The following is a 20,127-nucleotide window of genomic DNA, read 5'->3' as shown; positions in this document are numbered from 1 at the left end:
GAAAGTAAGTCTGTCTGTCTGATACCTTAACTAAATTTATTTTTAAAACACATATACAAGAACGAGAAAACAAGAAAACGATATTTATAAAACTCTTAACACATCTCATCAGTGAGACGAATGAGCTTAAGCTCGATGAGTTTATTTTGTTTTATTTAAGAAATCCTATGATCTCAGCAGACCAGCTCCATGATAAGAAAGTCCCAACAAATGTCAGAAAATATCTCTAATTCCAGATTTATTTGAAAACCCCCGAAGGTCATGAAATTAACTTTCTAATTAATTATTAAAAATAGTTAATTACCTTCCTAGTTATTCTTAACGACTATTATGTCAGAATTTGTTGCCATTATAACAGAAAAGTTTAAATGGTGTTGCAATATAAAATCATCAAAGAATCAATGAAAATATTTTTTTTGGCTTTCAAACAAAAAAAATCAAATCGGTCCATCCGTTTGAAAACTATGATGCCACGACATACGTAGGCAAGGCAGACGTAGAAGTGAAACATTTGTTGCGTCTGGGGTAAAAATCCTTTACATCATTTTCAAAAAGAGCTGATACTCTTACACTGCTGGACCTATATTAACCAAACATACTCGTAGTGAAGAACCTCCGCAAGGAAACTGATTTCAAATAAAGCGTGTAAAAACGGCATCGAAATCGGTCCATCCGTTTTGATTGTTACGATGCGTTGACAGACATCGACGTCATATTTATAACACCCCTTTTTTGCAACAGGGGTTAAAAACGCTTCATTTGTTCGTAACCTAAGCTTTTTGCAACTTTTTGCCCCCATGCAAAACCATGGCACGCGAATCGTGACTCAACCCCATTATGCGCCATGGATACAACCGGCCGCAGCTAAATCCATGCATTTTCCCCATAGCATGCGGGAGCCAGTTAATTACGAGTTAATTAGCATTAATATTTGAGAAAGCTTAGCTTACGTGCTGAGGGGTTTCCCGCGGGCAAGAAACCGATAACCGTCAGATGTTATAATGTTAACTTTACATAAACAAGCAGTTCTGAAGCAGTAACACTTGCGGCCGCGCGCTGACTGCACGCTCGCGTTGCGCGGAAACCCTGTAGGGTCCTACCGATCGAGATATTTATTATAATTGCTCGATATTATAAAAAAATAATTAATTTATTTAAACGTTTAATATTTTACGTCAAATATTTAATAGATATTCCGCAAATAGTATGTCTTAAAGAGCTTAAATTGTGCTTTTTTGTACTAGTTTTGTTTTTCTTTTCTCTTTGGGAAAATCAAGTGATGAAGGGACAAAGTAAACGGTTTGTGAATCACAAGGGAAAAGCTTACGACATGGGTGTGAAGAAACAGGACGACAGTATTGGATTTTTTGACTTGGTGAGTCTTTTTGTAGCTAATTTCAAAATAACGGACCCGACAGATTGCATCCTGTGGGGACTTTTATTTGACTTACAACAACGACCTTTTATTATTTAATATAATTGAATTACAATAATTATCATTATTTATGAACTTGTAATTATTTAATTTTACAAATATTAAAAGAATGGGGAGGTGAAGATTTAGGGATTATACAATCTAAGTATGTTGTGACATACTATGAGTATATAATCTATGCTATTATAATAAAGCTGAAGAGTTTGTTTGTTTGTTTGATTGAACGCGCTAATCTCAGGAGCTACTGGTCCGATTTAAAAAATTCTTTCACTGTTAAATAGCCCATTTATCGAGGAAGGCTATAGGTTATATATTATTCCCATATTACTACGGGAACGGGAACCACGCGGGTGAAACCGCACGGCGTCAGCTAGTACTTAATACTTGTACAATATTCTAGTAGTAGGTAAATGTAGTTAGAAACAAAATGAAACTAAAACCAAATATAGCACCACATTTAAGTAAAATTGACACATATAAAAACGATTTTTGGCAGGGTTGTTCATAGTTAGTAGGCGTCCTCTAAGAACGGATTTTGCGAGGAGGCCGAATTAAGGAAGTCTAAGGACGGTTGAAGTAGCAGGTGCCCCGTAGTTCTAGATATACCTATTCTGTGTCCATACTACATACATATACTTTACAGAGACCCTTTAAAACACACGCCGTTGTAAAACGATGCACGACGATGGAATCTATACACCATTGATTTTCAGCTATGACTAAAGCGCTACTGCAGTTCAAAGCCCTCTGTTACGTTACGCTCAAGTCCAGTGCTGTAATAAGGTGACTTAATGCCCTAAGCAATCTTACACTGTGGATCCCATATCCTTAAGTAAACTACAAAGAATTGATCAAAAAAGTGGTATGGTACCTACGTAGTACCACAGAATACATATTACAATAGTACCTAAGTAGCATAGGTACAATTGCTTTAACTTTCAAGCCCATTTTTTACCCGACTGTAAGAAGGTAACGTTTTTCGCGCGTATCTTGTATGTATGTATTTATGTAGCTATGTAATATTCTTTATGACCTCATATCTTCCAAACCGCTGAAGGATTTACGTAGGTAATTAATATATCGTTAGAAATGTCTTGATAACCCAAGTGTTCTTAGATATTATAAAAGAACACCAACACAACTCCTGTGAGACGCTCTAGACTAGAGGTAATTTTTTTTTTTAGAATATTGCATTTTTTTAGATATGGATATCAAATTCAAGGACTTTTCATGAGGATTTTAAAATGGCCATGTTAAAAAACCTACAATTTTCCAGGCCTTACAGTAGTATCGCTGTAAAAAATGGAGTAGGTAACTTCTTCCGTTTTTCAAGCATTTCCCTTCACTGCTCTGCTCCTATTGATCGTAGCGTGATGAAAAGTATACTATAACCTGCCCAGGAGTATGAAAAATAATTACACCAAGTTTTTGTTTCTATAATGAACATACAGACAGACGAAAATTTTACTGATTGTATTTTTGGCATCAGTATCGATCACTAATCACCCGCTGGTAGTTATTTTGGAAATATATTTCATGTACAGAATTGACCTCTCTACAGATTTATTGTAAAGATTGCTAGTGGATTAAAAAACGTACTAAATAATATGTAGATTGAAGATATAACTAAGTAATATTTTATTACCTACGTATTCAACTAAACGATATTTTCTAAACGTCGAAACTTGATCAACCAGTTTCTTAAAGCAAATGTCAGCGTTAGGTAGTTCAAATACCTAGTGGATTCTTGTTTTTATTAAAAAATCACATTCAGATCTATAAAAAATATATTTGAAACACCCCACTGGTTCACCCTCGTAGTTCCCGTTCCCGTACAAGATTACAGGAAAGTATAGATTATTTCAGTCAATAAAGATGTAGATGGTAGGTAAAATTTTAAATTTGGTTTAGTAGATCCAGAGATTGCCCATACAATATCATAAGCTCAGTAACTTTACTTCTTTAGAGGTAATATTAGTATAGATTTTGAATCATCTCTCCTTGAATTCAATTCACCTAATTCTAATTTCAAATTCGTGTAATTAAGAAAATTAAGTCGTCAGTGAGTTGTGAGTAGTCTACCAATGGTTCAAAAGGCAGATTCTACCGACAACAGACGGCAAAAATCAGTAGCCGTAGACAGAAAAGAAAATAGACCAATATATTCGTATCGCAATATGTATCTACCACACAAAAGATAACAATTTATGCGTGTGAGAGCAGTGATTTAGAAAGTTCTAAATGTGACGTAAAACTGATCCAAAGTTTCGATGGTTGTAAAGTCACTATAAACTGACAAAACTAAACTTGATAAAATTAAACCTACTTGAAACAGGAATAGAGAAATTGAATTTAACCAACAATAATGACCTAAATAGTTTAATAGGAAATAATAAAAAAAAAGATTACAAAACTTGTGAATCGAGTGCTGTAATTTTAATTAGCAAACCGCCGTTATGAGGCAGCGATAACGAACATAACACCTGCCCAACTGCCTGTGTATCGGTACATAGTGTCACTTCCACGTGTTAATGGAAAACTAGCCGGTTCCCGAGGTTTCTCCCGCATAGTTCACATATAAAATATAGCCTATGTACTCACAAATCACTCGATGATGAAGTGGATTTCCATTGTTTTACATTACCCTATAAAAAGTTCCATAAAATAGAGCTAATAGACAGACAGCACTAAAATTGTCACTAGTTAAATTTTAGATAATTTCCCAGGGAACCAGCTTCAATCCATCAGGTGCAGGTCTTTGGCCATCATCCCGACTTATTCCTGACTAGGTACTCAATTAGCGCAGGAATATTTAATTGAAAGCCCTTTATAATGTATTTTTATTTTTTAACGTAATAGTCCCCCTTCTCCATATTGGGAGAGTGGTTTCCGTGACGCAAATCATTGTTCATAATACATTTACTAACGTTCTCAATTATGCAGTTAGCGGGTAGTGTATCATATAAAATAATTACTGTAGGTACCTACCTACAGGTTTTTTCTGCGGTATTTCCGACAACTGTACCACACCGCCACTGACTGACTCACTCATTAGATTAGGGCAAGACTAGGTGTACCAGAGTTACAAAAAGTTGCGTGCTGTACCTAAATTATGTTAGAGTATTTTTTTACCGATGAAAAAACGAAGGAGGTTCTTATCTTCTGTTTTTATATGATCACGTATATTTTTTTATAGTATCGGCCGATTTTGATGAATTACCTACTTCTTTAGTTTCAATGTGTGTTCTACGTAGGCAACGCTTTAAAAAAATCAAATAGAATTCAAATTAATGTATTGATTGCAAAATACATAAACATAACACACATGTTACAGTTGTTGACCACCAGTGTACTGCCATTGTTGTAGCATGCAGCAGCTGCAGAACAAAAATTAAAGTAAAAAAAGGCTAGTTACCCTACCGGCAAAGACGTACCGCCAAGCGATTTAGCGTTCCGTTACGATGATGTGTAGAAACCTAAAGGAGTGTGGATTTTCATCCTCCTCCTAACAAGTTAGCCCGCTTCCATCTTAGATTGCATCATCACTCACCATCAGGTGAGATTGTAATCAAAGGCTAACTTGTAAAGAATAAAAAAATAACAAAAAAAAAACATCGGCGAATACCGGAATTACATCAGGGCCAGGATGTCACAATTTAAGATTAGATGCAATGTTTTTCCTTTACATCATGGATGGATGGATTATCTGCTTATTACGTAAACTAATTACTATAAAAATATATATAGATGCAATCATTTTATTACCTACTTCAACAAAAACATATTTTCAACAAACCAACAACTTCGTTATTCCTATCCAATGTCGTGAAGTCGTTAGTGTGCTCCGTGTACACGAAGTCGTGTTCAATATAAAACGGAAATGTATTGCATCGATACTTTACAGTATATAGAAAGTCGTCTGTCAACTTGTCTGTTTGTGGATCTACTTTTGACACTGTCACATTACATTGCAAATCAATTTTATCAGCACAAAAAAACCAAGTTGAGTTTTAAATAGAACTTGAATACACTATCTTGCTTTAAACATTTCTCCGTTTACATAATAATACTTACAAAAAAAGTTCATGCAATGAAAGCTTCTACGAGTATCAAATAGCTTTCTGACAGTTGTTAAAAATTACCCGAGAAAATAATATGTACGTACTAAGGTATCTTCATTGAATTATTATTTTAAAACGCACCCCTTTATTACCCCTGTTACTGTCTGAAAATGTAGCTTTTCATTGGTGTAAGAATTTTTATAAAATTGGTGTAGCCATGTTGCAAAGTATTTTAGTGTAGAATTGATAAATCAAAATATACAAATTATTTCTATTTGACATCCTTGTTTAATTTTAGTTTCATTTAAATATACTTCGGATTGTTAACTAATTGTTGTTTAAACATATCGACCAGTATAATGCACAAGTGTATTAGTTTGTCAAAAATATGTACGTAATTAACAGCCGTCTGTCAGGGTCATCGCATACATCATAGAGTGACGTCGTGAGAACACTGAATAATGCAAGCTCAGATTAATCTACGAGTTGCTACGTGCGTTACTAGTTGGATTAGAAGATTCGTTAATTAATTATACATTACTTAATTAGTTTTAAAAACACTAAACATAGATACAGCGAACATTGTTTTAATTCGTAATAATTTAATTGCAATTGGTTTTTTTGGTGATTTAAATGCATTGGTAGATGATGATCTAATGTCCATTATGTTAAACGCTTACTGGAGCGTCGGAGATATCTATTAGATTTAGTAGCTTAGACGATAGGAAGAATAAATAGTAGGAAAGGAATAATAATACCTACCTTGTTTCTATTTAAAGATGAATCGTTAAATTAAATATATTGACAAAACTCGAAACCTGTCATGAGTTTTTTATCGCATCGCAAAGACAATTTTTATGATGGAATACAAAATGACAAAAAACGTTAAGGCTTTTCTGACCGAATTTGATATTCTCATATATGTATATTGACAAGTTACCTACCTACTTGTAGAGGCATATATAAATCTGATGTGAGTTTTTGTTCCGACATCATTAAAGCGATGGTATGTCATTCAAAAAACGCAGCTTCCATCAAAAACCGGTATTGGTATCTAAAATTCAGATAAATAATTTCATTAAATTTTCCTCCGTCGTTATGTTGATAAAAACCTGTGATAAAAATATAGTTTCCAAACTTTTGATGATAATTATGGTCTAGAAGCATCTGTTAGTGTGGTTAAATCGTCGGCTCCTATTATGGTCTAAATCCTATGATTGTGTATTTAAAAATTTCTGTTAAGTTATAAGATTTCTAAAAGTCACTGATAGAATGTTTAAAAATATCTAATTCTATGGTCTTACGGCATATGATAGTCTAGTTTAAAGCATCTGATGAAAATGTTACTGGTCTTAAAGCCTGTGATTGTGAATTTCATAATCACGCGAAACATAATATAATGATGTTAAAAATATAGTGGCACTTCGATTCTCTTTCTACGATCGCAAATGCTTCGAAAACTAGAAAAATGTATGGGAATGACATTTGCTGTCGACAGGTCACGTGATGAATGTCTGTCAGTCACATACATTTTTGTGCCTTTTGGCTACAGGGGCTGATGATTTGTCTCAAAACCTCTGTGTGGCTCAAAATCTGGTCTAAAAGTAAAAGCGTCTCATAGTGCTGTTCAACACAGTTGATTTTACTTACTCAACACAGTTGTAATCTTAGATTGCATCACATATCATCAGATGAGATCGTGTTCAAGCTCCAAGTGATTTATAAAAAAACTTGTGAACCGGTCAGTCACTACCGTCCGACGACCTTAGAATCATGTTTTTGTTTATCTCTCGTCAGCTCAATTAGCTCGCAGGCGGAGCCAGCGGTGGAAGCTAGTCGTCTGCAAATAGCAGTCTTTAAGTCGTCCACGCTACGAGGAACAGGTTGGAGCGGTCTGCGGGCACAGCGTTCAAGTTTAAGGCTAACTACACATTACCTTATTTATTTGTTTACTACATTCTAAAATGAATACCTGATTTAATTGATTTATTTCATTAATGTTCACTTTGCAATTGGCCATTGCAGAGTTTATCAGTAATTCTTGAAAATGCTTCAGTTTTGGACATTTTTTATCGAAGTAGGTACTTAAAAGATGAACTGTTGTGATTATTGTCGGCTCTGTTTTTACTACTACGAGTTCGTAGCAGGAGTATCTTGCTCCGTAGGTAGTAGTAAGTTGTGTGGTAAATTTCGAGTTAGGTAATATAAACCCGCATTGACACCATGGAATGTCACGGGTTTTTTACATTATTGTAAAGTGATGATGTTTGAAGTAAATTGTTTGACATAAAAGTAAAGTTATGAGGGTTTATGTGAGGGACTATCTAACTTGATAGTAACTTGAAGCTTATTCTTTGAGTGTAGTTGTGTCCGCGGTCTTATACTTTTCGTAGTTGGTAACAAAACAATAGACAGAGAAGATTTTATAGCCAGACATTTTATAACCAGCGGCTATTAAATGTCTTAAAACAGTCTTTAAAATCAAAATGAATTTTATATTCCACATTATGTACTCATCTGTAGACAAATTATGACATATATCTCTAAAATTATGACATTGTAAACATATTATTCATAACTTATGACAATTCCTTTTTGTCTTAATCTCAGGTAGTTTTAGTTTTGGAAAACTTTGATTGTAGCGGTAAAGTGTGCAGACCGGCTACAGTAAATAGTTTTAAACTAAGCAACGATTTTTTGATAATTTTCTGCTATCCTGCGTCCTTTCACACACTCAGAAGCTACTAAGCTGTTAATTCAAAGCCAGTGTTCCGAAAGTAGAACAACCCAGACGAGTACCTAGTAACGGCAGTAACCTCAGTCCAAGTTCACATCACTTGTGATTAACCGCAGCTGTTTGAACAGTTAAATCATCAAATTTAACTAATATTTGCACGTCATTTAAATATGTTAGACGGACTGTGATAGCCATACTTACCAGTGGCAAAGAGTTCATGTAATGATTGATTAATTCTGATTCCCTCCGGGTCACCTTTAAAAATGTTATTCTTTTTTTTCTTTGGGATTCCTTTAGAATTTTCTTTTCTTTGGGACGGCTTACCTTCATCTAAATGATATCCTTCGCCACGTATACTTACCTCATTTTAGGAATACTGAACTTTAGGCTGTGGTCGCTTTTGAAGACAGTAGGTTGTAAGGGTCCAGTCCAGACCCTCAACTGCATAGGTAAAAAGCGTATTTATTGTATTATTTGCCGGCACAATATGAAAAATATCATCCCGCAGGCGCCTGTTACTTAACTTCGCTGCAGCTCGCAACCCTTTGAAAAACATCGTTGAATATTTTTCAAGAGAAAGGGCCCTCATGATATCCCGTAGTAAATATGGAAAAAATACATTTTATACTTTGAGGATTGAGGATCTGGACCCTTAGGTTTTAATCAGTTCCATAACTGGTTACCAGTTACATACTGGTAACCAGTTATGGACCTGACCTACGGTAGGAGCATGAACAGACAAACTTTCAGCCTACATATACCTAATGAAGAATGTCAGGCCATCGCAGGCTCTCGCTCTAAGACGCTTAAAAGACTAAGACACTTCAGCTCGTACAGGGACGGCTCGCACTTTACTCACACTGTGCACAAGTGTAATCGAAACTTCAAATTAGCGAATAGTTTGTTGTAAACATAATTATGTACATAATCAAAAGGTCAAATCAAGCTTTGTACAATTACATTGTAATTAATATATTATGATCTTGATTTATAAAAAAACATACTTATACGTGTACCATAGAATATATAATGATATGTACAAGCATTATTAAGAATACCAACGGGTCCTTTGAGTTTTATAAGAATGATCAAACACTCAGCGGGCGATGGAGCGAGCTGGTCGGAGCATCTCTTGTGATCGAATCAGAAATATGGAGATCCGCAGAAGAACGCGGTATGTACCAAGTTACTGTCTGTCGGTGTTCTATATGATTCATTTTGAAGAGAAAAGAGAAGAAATAGGAATTATTTTATTAAATTTGCGCCCGGCATCCCGCAGGGTTCTGCACCGCCTATTTCCCTATAAATGATACTTTTTGTTCCCTATGCGAAATCCACCGAATCAAGTAATCTACTACTTGGTTCCTGACGCAGATTGTAAAGTTATTTTTTCTCGATCACTTACAATCTTCATGCCCTTTTCCAATAAATTTACAAGCACGTTCTACCATAGGCTGTATCAACCTATCAATAAAATATTCAAACAATATAACCTACCTATTGAGATGGGACTTGTTATATCTAGTCACAAAACGGTGACACAGTATCTAAGTAAATCCAAAATCAATGCCATCAAAAGATGCTAAAACTGCTAACCGTTTGATATTGAATCATCAATTATAGCACGGAAGCCGGAAAATGCCATCTACTTTATAAACATAAACAAAACTATGGTAACCAATATTCCTTGTCTTATTTTATAACATTAAAAGCTAACTATAAATTATATGGATATGGAAGCGTTAAGTGTTTTTACAAGAAAGCCAGTACTTATGAAAAAATAGCGGAACTGAAAAATAAATAAATTAAGTATTACAGTATCTATAAGCTTCCAGTCCAAGCAGAGTCCTTATCATTAAATGAGATATGTATCTATTCGTAGTTGAATAAAATCATATAGATGCGTAATACAAGCCGAGACCAAAAGTGAATACAATAACAAAATATTTTTCTTCTATTTCATAATTATAGCAATTAATAAATTGCTCTGCCAGTAGGTACCTACCGGCATACGACTCATCATACTTTATACTATCATACAGATATAGCGTCATTTAGCATCTGCTTATTTCTACTTTACTATAGTAAAAAGATTACGAATAAAAAACAATTGTAGTTAATCAAAATAAAATTCCCCGGTATGCATATCATGCAAAAATTATATAATATGATAACGTAAATTACCACACAAATAAGGAAAAACAACTTGTTTCTTCTCTGGGATACGTTTCTTGATAGTTGTGTTAAATATTATCTAGCTATGCCCCGCAGTTCCATCCGCGTAGCTATAGTTACCTTAAGATTTTTGGATTAAAAGATACGTGTGCGATATTTTAGACTACAATCTATATCTATTCTAAATTTCATCGAAATCTATTCAGGCATTTTAGAGTTCTTATTGGTGTTATCCACTCAAACTGTTCGATATCCATTTTCCACACCATCTTCAACATGTAACACCTTCAAGTCAAGAGTGAATAGGCATCTTCTTAGCATAGGCATCATCGCTTACTCGCTTACCACATAGGCGTGATTGCAGCTAAGCGCTTGCTTACACAACATAAAAACATTATTTAGTGTTGTAGCTTTAAAAATGGCGATTGTTGTCGACTTACTATCAGATAGGCCACTTGCTTCAATTATAAATAAACACAGTTGAAGGGCTACCGAAATTCTTTAAGCGTATTATTGTCTACTAACACAAGAGGGATAATAAAATTAGTCTTGTCTAAGAGCAGTCCTATTGAGAAACTTTACCCATTTTCACCGTCGTAATGCATAATCGCTCAGGCGGAGAAAGTCTAGCGTACAGAGAAAGTCCAATATACAGATTACGGTCACATTTACAACATGAAGATTGGTGACATGAGAAACGCGGTTCGCAAAACCGCCAATACTGAAATAAACTAATAATGACAGCTTCACCTTGGGTTATTTATAATATTTACATGTTCTTTGCCAACTTTACTCGAGTATCCATGCCTTCAACCGTCCATGAAATACTTAAGGTGAAAAATAACAAAACAAAACACAACGGTTAAATTGCTTATCAAGAATCTTGGGTCAAATTGAACACCATTATACATAAATTATTTTTACCACATAATCGTCCCGAGGCGGTCACTTTTTAGGTAAATTCAATAAGGAATTAATTCGTATTTTCGTGAAATCATTCTATTTTGCGCAAATCATTCTTATACCTTTTGTTGAGAATATAAGACGGATATGCCCTTTCACTGCTGTGCCACTAGCTAAAGATAATTTAAAGGTCAATGATTTATTGAACGAGAGACTGCGCTAGCCAGACCTTCGTTATTTTGTAAACGATGAAATCTGTGAGCCCATGTTCAGAACTATCGGAGTTTATTGTAAGTACTGTAGGTAACTTACCTATTCGTAGGAGGTTAACTGATTTTTAATGCTGATAAAAACAAACGTTTGGCTTTTGACTGCAGATGGCATGGCTAGTTACCACCATACCGGCAAAAACATCCCGCCAAGTGATTGAGAAATGTTGAAGCGGATGAATGTTGCCTGGAAGAAATTCTACTTAGCGATAAGGCCGTCTTTTGTATGCTGATCTCTTCTTAATATGTTTTTATTTGTCTTTGTGGCGTGCAAATAGTATATCTATCTATCTGTATATTAAGAGCGTTTCGGTACGATCTCGTGTAGAAACCGAAAGGGGTGTGGATTTTCATTCTTTAAGAATAAAAAAAAGAAAAACTAAGCGATACTAAAGGTATATGGCTTTCACCTGACGAGGGATACAATAGGAGGACAAATACAATAAACGAGGCAATCGATTCTTCAAGCGCAGTTTCAAGTTGCGGTTTTTTACAACCATAGACTGTAACAGTCTTGCTAGACAACTACGAGTATACCAACAGCTAACAGATAGCAGATTATTGAAAACAACATCGAATACAACAATGGTTTACGTTACCCATCTATTTATAAGTACAACTAGCTGACGCCGCGCGGTTTCACTGGCGTGGTTCCCGCTCCCGTAGGAATACGAGGATAATTCCTCGATAAATGGGCTATCTAACACTGAAATATTTTTTCAAATCGGACCAGTAGTTCCTGAGATTAGCGCTTTCAATCAAACAAACAAACAAACTCTTCAGCTTTATAATATTACTATAGATTAACCTACTAGGTCATAGCTGATACAAAAATATTATTGTATAGGTATTGGGGGCACGAGCATGAAAATGCTTAGATAATCATTAAAATCGGTCGAGCCGTTTGCAAGTGTATGCCTACAAACATCGTCAAAGAATTTATTTCTAGATTACATGTAAAAAATATATAATATTAGGAAGTTGTATAAATAGACGAGTAACAAACTCTATTTATACAACTTCCTAATCCTAAAGTTAATCATCTCGTGAAATCGGTTAAAATTGACTGAGTTGTCAATAAAATCCTTAATGAGTTTTGACAGATTGCAGAGCGCAAAAAATGTGCAAAAAAAGTTGATGATAAATCTATAGTTATGCTTGTGTCAACAGGTTTTTTGTGATCAAAGATTTATTAATATTAATTATTCGTAATTAGTCATGATACGAGTAGATACCTATATTTTTTCTGTTTCCTGCTACGTAAAATATTGACGTAGAAAATCCAACTCATTCACATCCTTTGATTGTTTAATAAAGGTACCTAAAGTAGTACCGTATACGGGGTATATTTTCCTGTAAATCCACCAGCTAAGTAATGCGCCACAGCAATGCTGCATGACGGTAGTAATTTCCCGGGCGACACAAAACTCTACTCCTACTCTACACCTTTAAGTGTTTAATCACAATCAAAATTAATTTATTTCATGTAGTCCTGCGGGCTACCAGATCTGCAGTTTTAACTGTACAATCAAACTGTTTAATTAATCCGCCCTAGTGTAGGCAAAACTGAAAACTGTACAATTTTTTCTAATGTTTTGATCAGACAAAACTGTATACAGTTAAAACTAAAAGTTTGCAACCCGCAATATTACAAGCACTTAAAACGTCAAGTTTGACTATTTGTAAAGATTCTACCACCGGTTCGGAAGGCAGGTTCTGCTGAGATAAGCCGGCAAGAAAATCAACAGTTGCTCTTTTGAAAAATCATACATATATATTATAATTTACAATAGGTAAACGTTCGTAAAATAGTCCGATAATATCATGCAAATCTGCCAAACAAGTAAATCGATTATATTAAGAAATTGCATCCGAAGATAGTCGCCCATTTTTCTAATCCAAATTAACACAGAACACAGCTTAATCAGTGCAAATTACAAAGAAATAATTTTATATTATATACCTAATAATGTTATAAAATATTGAAAATACATAGTTCCATGAGCACAGAAAACTAAATGAGTAAGAATACTTAATTACAAAAGCAATTTAAAATCTATCATTTGACGTAAGTTGTACCCAACTAATAAATTAATTAGGCTGTGTAGAGCAATATCATGACTCATCAAATAAGAACCAGATTCTGTTATCGATTTATTTTATTTATTATTTTGAATAGCCAACAGTTCTGGGCTAGACTATCATGGTTAACCTCATTAATTGGATTACGATTTTATAAAGGTACCTCAGTGCTGAATATTACCAACTACCGAGTAACGGACGCTCTCGAAGTTGTTTTTCACAAATCCCAAGAAGCTCAATAAACTCATATATTTGTGTAGTGGAAATCCCATTCAAATCGATTGAAGCATTTCGAGCCGATTCGATAGTTGAGGCCGGACAAATAAAAAAGTGTGGTTTTTGTTTTAGTGTAAATAATTGTAAGCACTTGAGAAAATACAGTTAATTTTTAATCACAGATAGACACTCTAAATTAATTATACATCATTTTTTATCTCTCGTTTTATTTATTAGTATTTTTTTAATTTTAAACAATGTTGATACAAAAACAAAATACAAAACACTATTAAAAATTTATAAAAAAAAATCTACTCTACCGCTGCGGGACATTTGAGTGCCCAAGCAACCGGTGGTCAGGGTTCTAGAGTGAGGAACCTCCTCACAATACGCGCCGTCTCAAGAATCACTGCCTTGTGTATAATTTTATTATTATGATGATCAATACGGTCTTGTCGTCTGCGATGCGATATCTAGTACTTCTGGTAGGTACATAATAAACTATCGGATTACGATTTACTACGTACGGTTACTGCATAATGTTACCGCCTCGTTGAACCGATGCCGCTATTACGAGGACCTGGGTTCGAGTCCTAGGTCGGGCTATGTAATACTGTAACACAACTTGATGCCTTTGCGGCTTGAAGAGCACGTAAAGCCGTCGAACTCGGTGATTATTACAATCAATATTTGATAGAGCTCTTGATGGTGGGTGTCAGCTCCACATAAAGAAAAAGGCTTAATCTTGTAGTCTATACTAATATTATAAAGAGAAAAGATTTCATTGTTTGTTTGCATTGAATAGGCTCTGAAACTACCGAACCGAAACGAAAAATTCTTTCACTGTTGGGAAGTTACACTGTTTACGAGTGGTATAGGCTATATTTTATACCTGTACTTTTACAGGAACGGGAAACATGCGGGTGAACTCACGAGGCGTCTGCTAGTAGGCCATAAAATTTGGCTAACAATAATGACGATCTCAATGTATCTTTGTAATCGGCAATACATAAATAATATAGTTAAATATACAGCAGGCACCAAAGTTTATCCAATTTACATATTAAGCGACTCGACTTGACTCACGCTATGAGGAAGGTAACGGGATTCCCATCAATATGTTAAAATACAAAAATAACAAATACATATAAAACATATACGTCACAATATTCGTAGAATCGGTTCAGTTCGCAGTATTAACTGTTTCCTGGTTAGTAATACTGCTTTTTGCTAATAAATTTCAGCGTGAGTTTTAGCAAGACTAAAAATTTAAATTGAAACAAATTACTTTCAGTTTGAGGCTTAGTAAACGGATTTAATGCATGACACGGCAACTATTATTATATATATATTAACTAGAATCGTAATTGCAAAAATTTATAATAGACTAGCGGACCCGGTCAAGCTTCGCTTTGACTTATGTTCACTTCTTCCCTATCCTTACTCTACCCCTATTCTACCCCTACTCTACCCCTACCCTACCCCTACTCTACCCTTACTCTAAGCTCGGTATTTCAAACCAGGACCAGTTGATCCAATGCCACATATTCTAACCCCTAGACCAACGAAGCAATACATTTTCATTTATTTATTGAATTATTAACCGACTTCAAAAAGGAGGAGGTTCTCAATTCGGTCGGTATTTTTTTTTTTTTTTATGTATGTACACCGATTACTCAAAGACGCCTGGACCGATTTCAAAATTCTTTTTTTGTTTGAAACGGTATAGTCCCCATTTGGTCCCATTGCCATCATGTCAAGATCTGATGATGGAATCCTGGAGAAATTGAGGGGAACTTTCGGAAATTATATGGGTGTCTAGTGTGTTCGTAAACTTTTCCATTTAGTACTTTTAAGCACTACAATTTCATGAAAGTTTAAAATCGATCTGATGATGGAGCCATAAAACAGACGAGGGAACTCCTCAGCGATTTACAGCAGTTACCTTGTGTTTGGGCTTGATTAATTTGTATTAATGAGAACTTTCCACATAGATAGGTTGTGACCGTCATTGAGGGGTTTGGTGATGAAGACCAAGGACAATTAAAGGAACTCCTTAACAGTTTACAGTAACTACCTTGTGTTTGGCCTTGATTAATTTGTATTGCTGAGAATTTTGTACCAAGATGGGTTGTGACTGTCATTAGGGGTCTGATGTGTTCGTTTGAGATGAAATTTTACACTAAAAATGGAAAAATAATAAAAATTTTAATAAAAAAAATACAACCGACTTCAAAACCTAAAAACGTACCCAGTAAACTAAAAAGCGAAAAATAACTCATATAAAAAATAACTCAAAATCATAATATGTTCTACCTGCTGATCAGTATGAAGGCGGTGCTTAGCCGGTGTTGTCTTGATTTAAGCCATTTCTGACAGGACCACCATGAAACAACACTGTCTGCTAAATCTAAATGGCTTGAATTAATACATCACCGGCTTAGCACCGCCTTCATACTGATCAGCAGGTAGAACATATTATGATGTTATTTTTCGCTTTTTAGTTTACTGGGTACGTTTTTAGGTTTTGAAGTCGGTTGTATTTTTTTTATTAAAATTTTTATTATTTACATCTAATACCTTTACATCAAAGGCGACAATGTATTAACATAACTAATTGTAGTTAATACCTAGCTTACAACTAATACTTCATTACTACTACATCATGTCAGACAGTACACACAGTAAAAATATATACTATATTACTAGCGTACGCCCGCGAATTCGTCCGAGTACAGTTCTGTTACTACAAATTCCGTGTATTAAAATTCTTCCAGAATAAAAAGTAGTATATTTTGCTTATCGATTTATCAAATTTCATCCAAATCGATTCAGTAATTTAGGCGGTAACAGTCAGACATACTTACGCATTAAGAATATTAGTATGGATTTTGACCATTTAAACTAATTTGATATACCTACGTTCATCTCTCAATGCTGTGGCGGCGAGGTGCCCATGAAATGCCTTATTTTACGATCATCGGCATAGTTTTTTTATAATATAAATTAGCACAGCCATTACAAAACCAAATCGCAAAATCTGCGTCAAACTTACGTAAACGTCCGCCGTATATGGACTTCTATATTAAAGTTTAACAACCGTAGTGTGGAAGGATGTCATAGACGGAATATTTTATTATAACTCGTCTCATTTTGTGGTAGATTATGGATTTTGAATTCGTAATTAATTGCTTTATTGGGAAAAAATCATATTTCTGCAGAATTTTATGATACGATATGAATTAATAAATTTATAAACATATGCTTAAAAATGCATTGGTTGCAGAGTTGCAGGTTATTTGCTAATGCAAACTGTAATCATACCTACTTGAAATACCACAGAAACCAATATCATCATCATCATCATCATCATCAGATTCAAATTATAAATAACTAAATTAATCCAATTTTAATGATATTCATGATGTAATGGCGTCAAATAGCTTAAAGCTTTTTTAGCTAGGTTTTTAAGACTTAGCATTGCAGAATTATATTTACCCTGACCGAAAACACTATCATTGCTCACAGACAAATGTCTATAAATGGTTGTTCCCTGTCTGGAAAATAAAGCCTTTTTGAGCGCAATAAGCACATAAGTATAACGTACAATTCACTGAGTTTATTTGATTTGTATAAGAATGACCGCATACCGCAGAGAGTGACGCGGCTGACCCGAGCCGCAGAGATCGATACGACCACCTCACGGCAGGTGGAACGGAAACTTCCTTTGTTGTCGGATCAATAGCTACATAGCTGGGCATTAACTCGTTAATCCGTTAATCGTTAGTTAACGAAGTTAACATTTTGCTTAACGGATAAACTTTTAAGTTAACTTTTAAAAATGTTAACGGACCCGTTAACTTCCGTTAATATGAAGAAGCCCGTTAATCGTTAATCCAATGCCTACTATTTACTATTAACAGGTTTAGACAAGTAAGAAATTTAGGTTTTTTTTTTCAAAGATATCAACAAATTACTATATTTATGTTAAAATTATAGATAAAATCAACTAAAATCAATTTATGGCACTTTTCCCCAGTGCTCACCCTTATTTTACCAATGGGGATCTCACACAATGATATAAAAATGCAATATTAACCAGTCATATTAACGGATTAACGATTAACGTTAACTTGCGTTAATTCTTCCGGAATGTAACGCTTTAACGTTTAACGAAGCTAACTTTTTTTGTAGCGGATTATCGATTAACGAAGTTAACTATTTGATTGACGGTGCCCAGCTATGAATAGCTACATGTTTACTGTTTATTGCTTATTCAGGTGGCGAATAATACGCATTTCATATCGACGATATGATACAACTCCTAGTTGTATAGAGCAAACTATATTAGCTACATAAATGCTTCAATGACTCTAGCGTTCGATCCCGCGTGTGGATTAAATTGTACCCTCTCCTAGCTTGCTTTTGGATCTATTAAGTTCATGCCACTATATAATATAATAATATTTTATTGCTATGACTTCTTAACGTCGCCTTTTATTATAGTAACGTTATTGGTAAGGTAAGAGAAGCGTCGGCAGACCAACTAAAAGGTGGGCTGATGACATCATTATCAAAACAGGGCGAGAATGGATGTCTCTCGCAAAAGATAGAGATTACTGGAAGAAGAAAGAGGAGGCCTTCACCCAAACGGGATCCACATCACAAGAAGATAACTAACCATACTAACATTAGAAATAATATATAGATATAATTATAATTTAAACTAACACACCTAACAAACGTTTGAAATGTAAATTGATGTGGAAATAAAAGGCTTTATTATTATTATTATTATTATTATATTGGTAAGGTACCAGTTGTGAAATACCAACGCATTGCGTTATTGTGGGTTGGTGGGCTGAGCTCCATATGAGTGTGTGAGAGCTTTTGACACTGGAAACTATTATTTCCACATTTCTCTCTGATAGTAAAGGCTTATGTACATTTGAGAGACATTTAGGTACGTATTAACTTGATTTGTATTGGTGGCAATTAACTTCACTTTATTAATTTTTTATTTGATTTAAATGAGAATATTTTGATATTTATAAAATGGAATTATGTTATTCCATAATATGATAAGTAGTTCATGTTAAAAATGTAATTAAAATTCAAAACAACATCGCAACAGTGGTGTCGCGCGTTGAAATCTTTTACATGTAGGTATACCTGCATTAATATCGCGGTACAGGCGACGGACTCAATGTCAGGAGGTCATGGGTTCGATCCCGTCTGTGGGACTATTGACAACTCCTCGTGATTACTAACAAATGATTTTTTTTATGTAGTGATACCAGGCGCCCTGCGGTTTTACCTGCGTAGTTCCTTGTCCCGTGGGAGTACAGAGATAAAACATAGTTTATGAGACTCGTAAATAACGTAGCTTTCTATTGCTAAAATGAAAATTTTTAAAATCAGTTCAGTAGATCCAGAGATACGACAGTAGCAGAATGTTGTATTTCTGGATGTGTAAGGGATTTTCAAACTTTACTTTTTTATAAATTTCATATAGTAGTTATTAAATATGCATCAGAATATTCGAAAATTATTTAAATTAATGACTCACAGGGAAATATGAGAATGAGAATATTATTATTATCGTGTGAGTACTTCAATGATACGAGATAGTATCAGCGCTACACCGCACTGAGCAAACGTTCGCCACAAAATAAACAGTAAAACTATATGACGTTCTCTATTGTATTACAATTACAACAGTAAAAACCGACTGAAAATAGTACATGAATAATTACAAAAAATTAAGATGGATTTATCCACGACAAAAAAACCATTTTACCCATACTATTGCGTTGCTATGCTGAGCAGTTTTTTGCTACTTGCTGACCTATACTTATGTTTTTCTCCTACGGTAGTAATCTTTTAAGATTTTAAACGTTTAGTTGACTACCCCGGTGCTTCAGTGGTTAGCCTACAAGCTTCGGATCACAAGGTCCTGGGTTCGACTGCTGGTTTAAGTATATTGAAATATTGACTTGTGCTTTCGTCTTAGAAATTCTTAGTTAAAACTCTCAGCTCAGAGAAGAAGTTAGAGTGTGTGTGTTATACTCTCTTATCTCAGAGAGCGTCCACCACCACCATCAGTCTGAGTCATTATCATTATCTAATAGATATCGTTACAGTGTCAAATCATCCTACCAACATAAAAGCAGCGTGGTGAATATACCAGCTCTAGGTACTCGTATATTTTATCACTAGCTGATGCCGCGCGGTTTCACCCGCGTGGTC

At 34.7% G+C, this 20,127-nt stretch overlaps 1 protein-coding gene across 1 annotated transcript in view; it reads left to right on the top strand.

Annotated features, from left to right (window-relative positions):
• The first annotated feature begins 1,034 nt into the window (after positions 1–1,034).
• LOC112049651 (multidrug resistance protein homolog 49) overlaps positions 1,035–20,127 on the top strand; it is a 43,356-nt gene continuing 24,263 nt past the window's right edge. The window contains exon 1 of the mRNA XM_052882848.1: positions 1,035–1,375. The gene's annotated coding sequence lies outside the window, so the exon portion shown is untranslated. The remainder of the gene's footprint in view (positions 1,376–20,127) is intronic.

The sequence above is a fragment of the Bicyclus anynana genome, chromosome 8, assembly GCF_947172395.1.
Source record: "Bicyclus anynana chromosome 8, ilBicAnyn1.1, whole genome shotgun sequence".
NCBI classification, from domain to species: Eukaryota; Metazoa; Arthropoda; class Insecta; order Lepidoptera; family Nymphalidae; genus Bicyclus; species Bicyclus anynana.
This window is presented reverse-complemented; position numbering and strand designations above follow the sequence as displayed.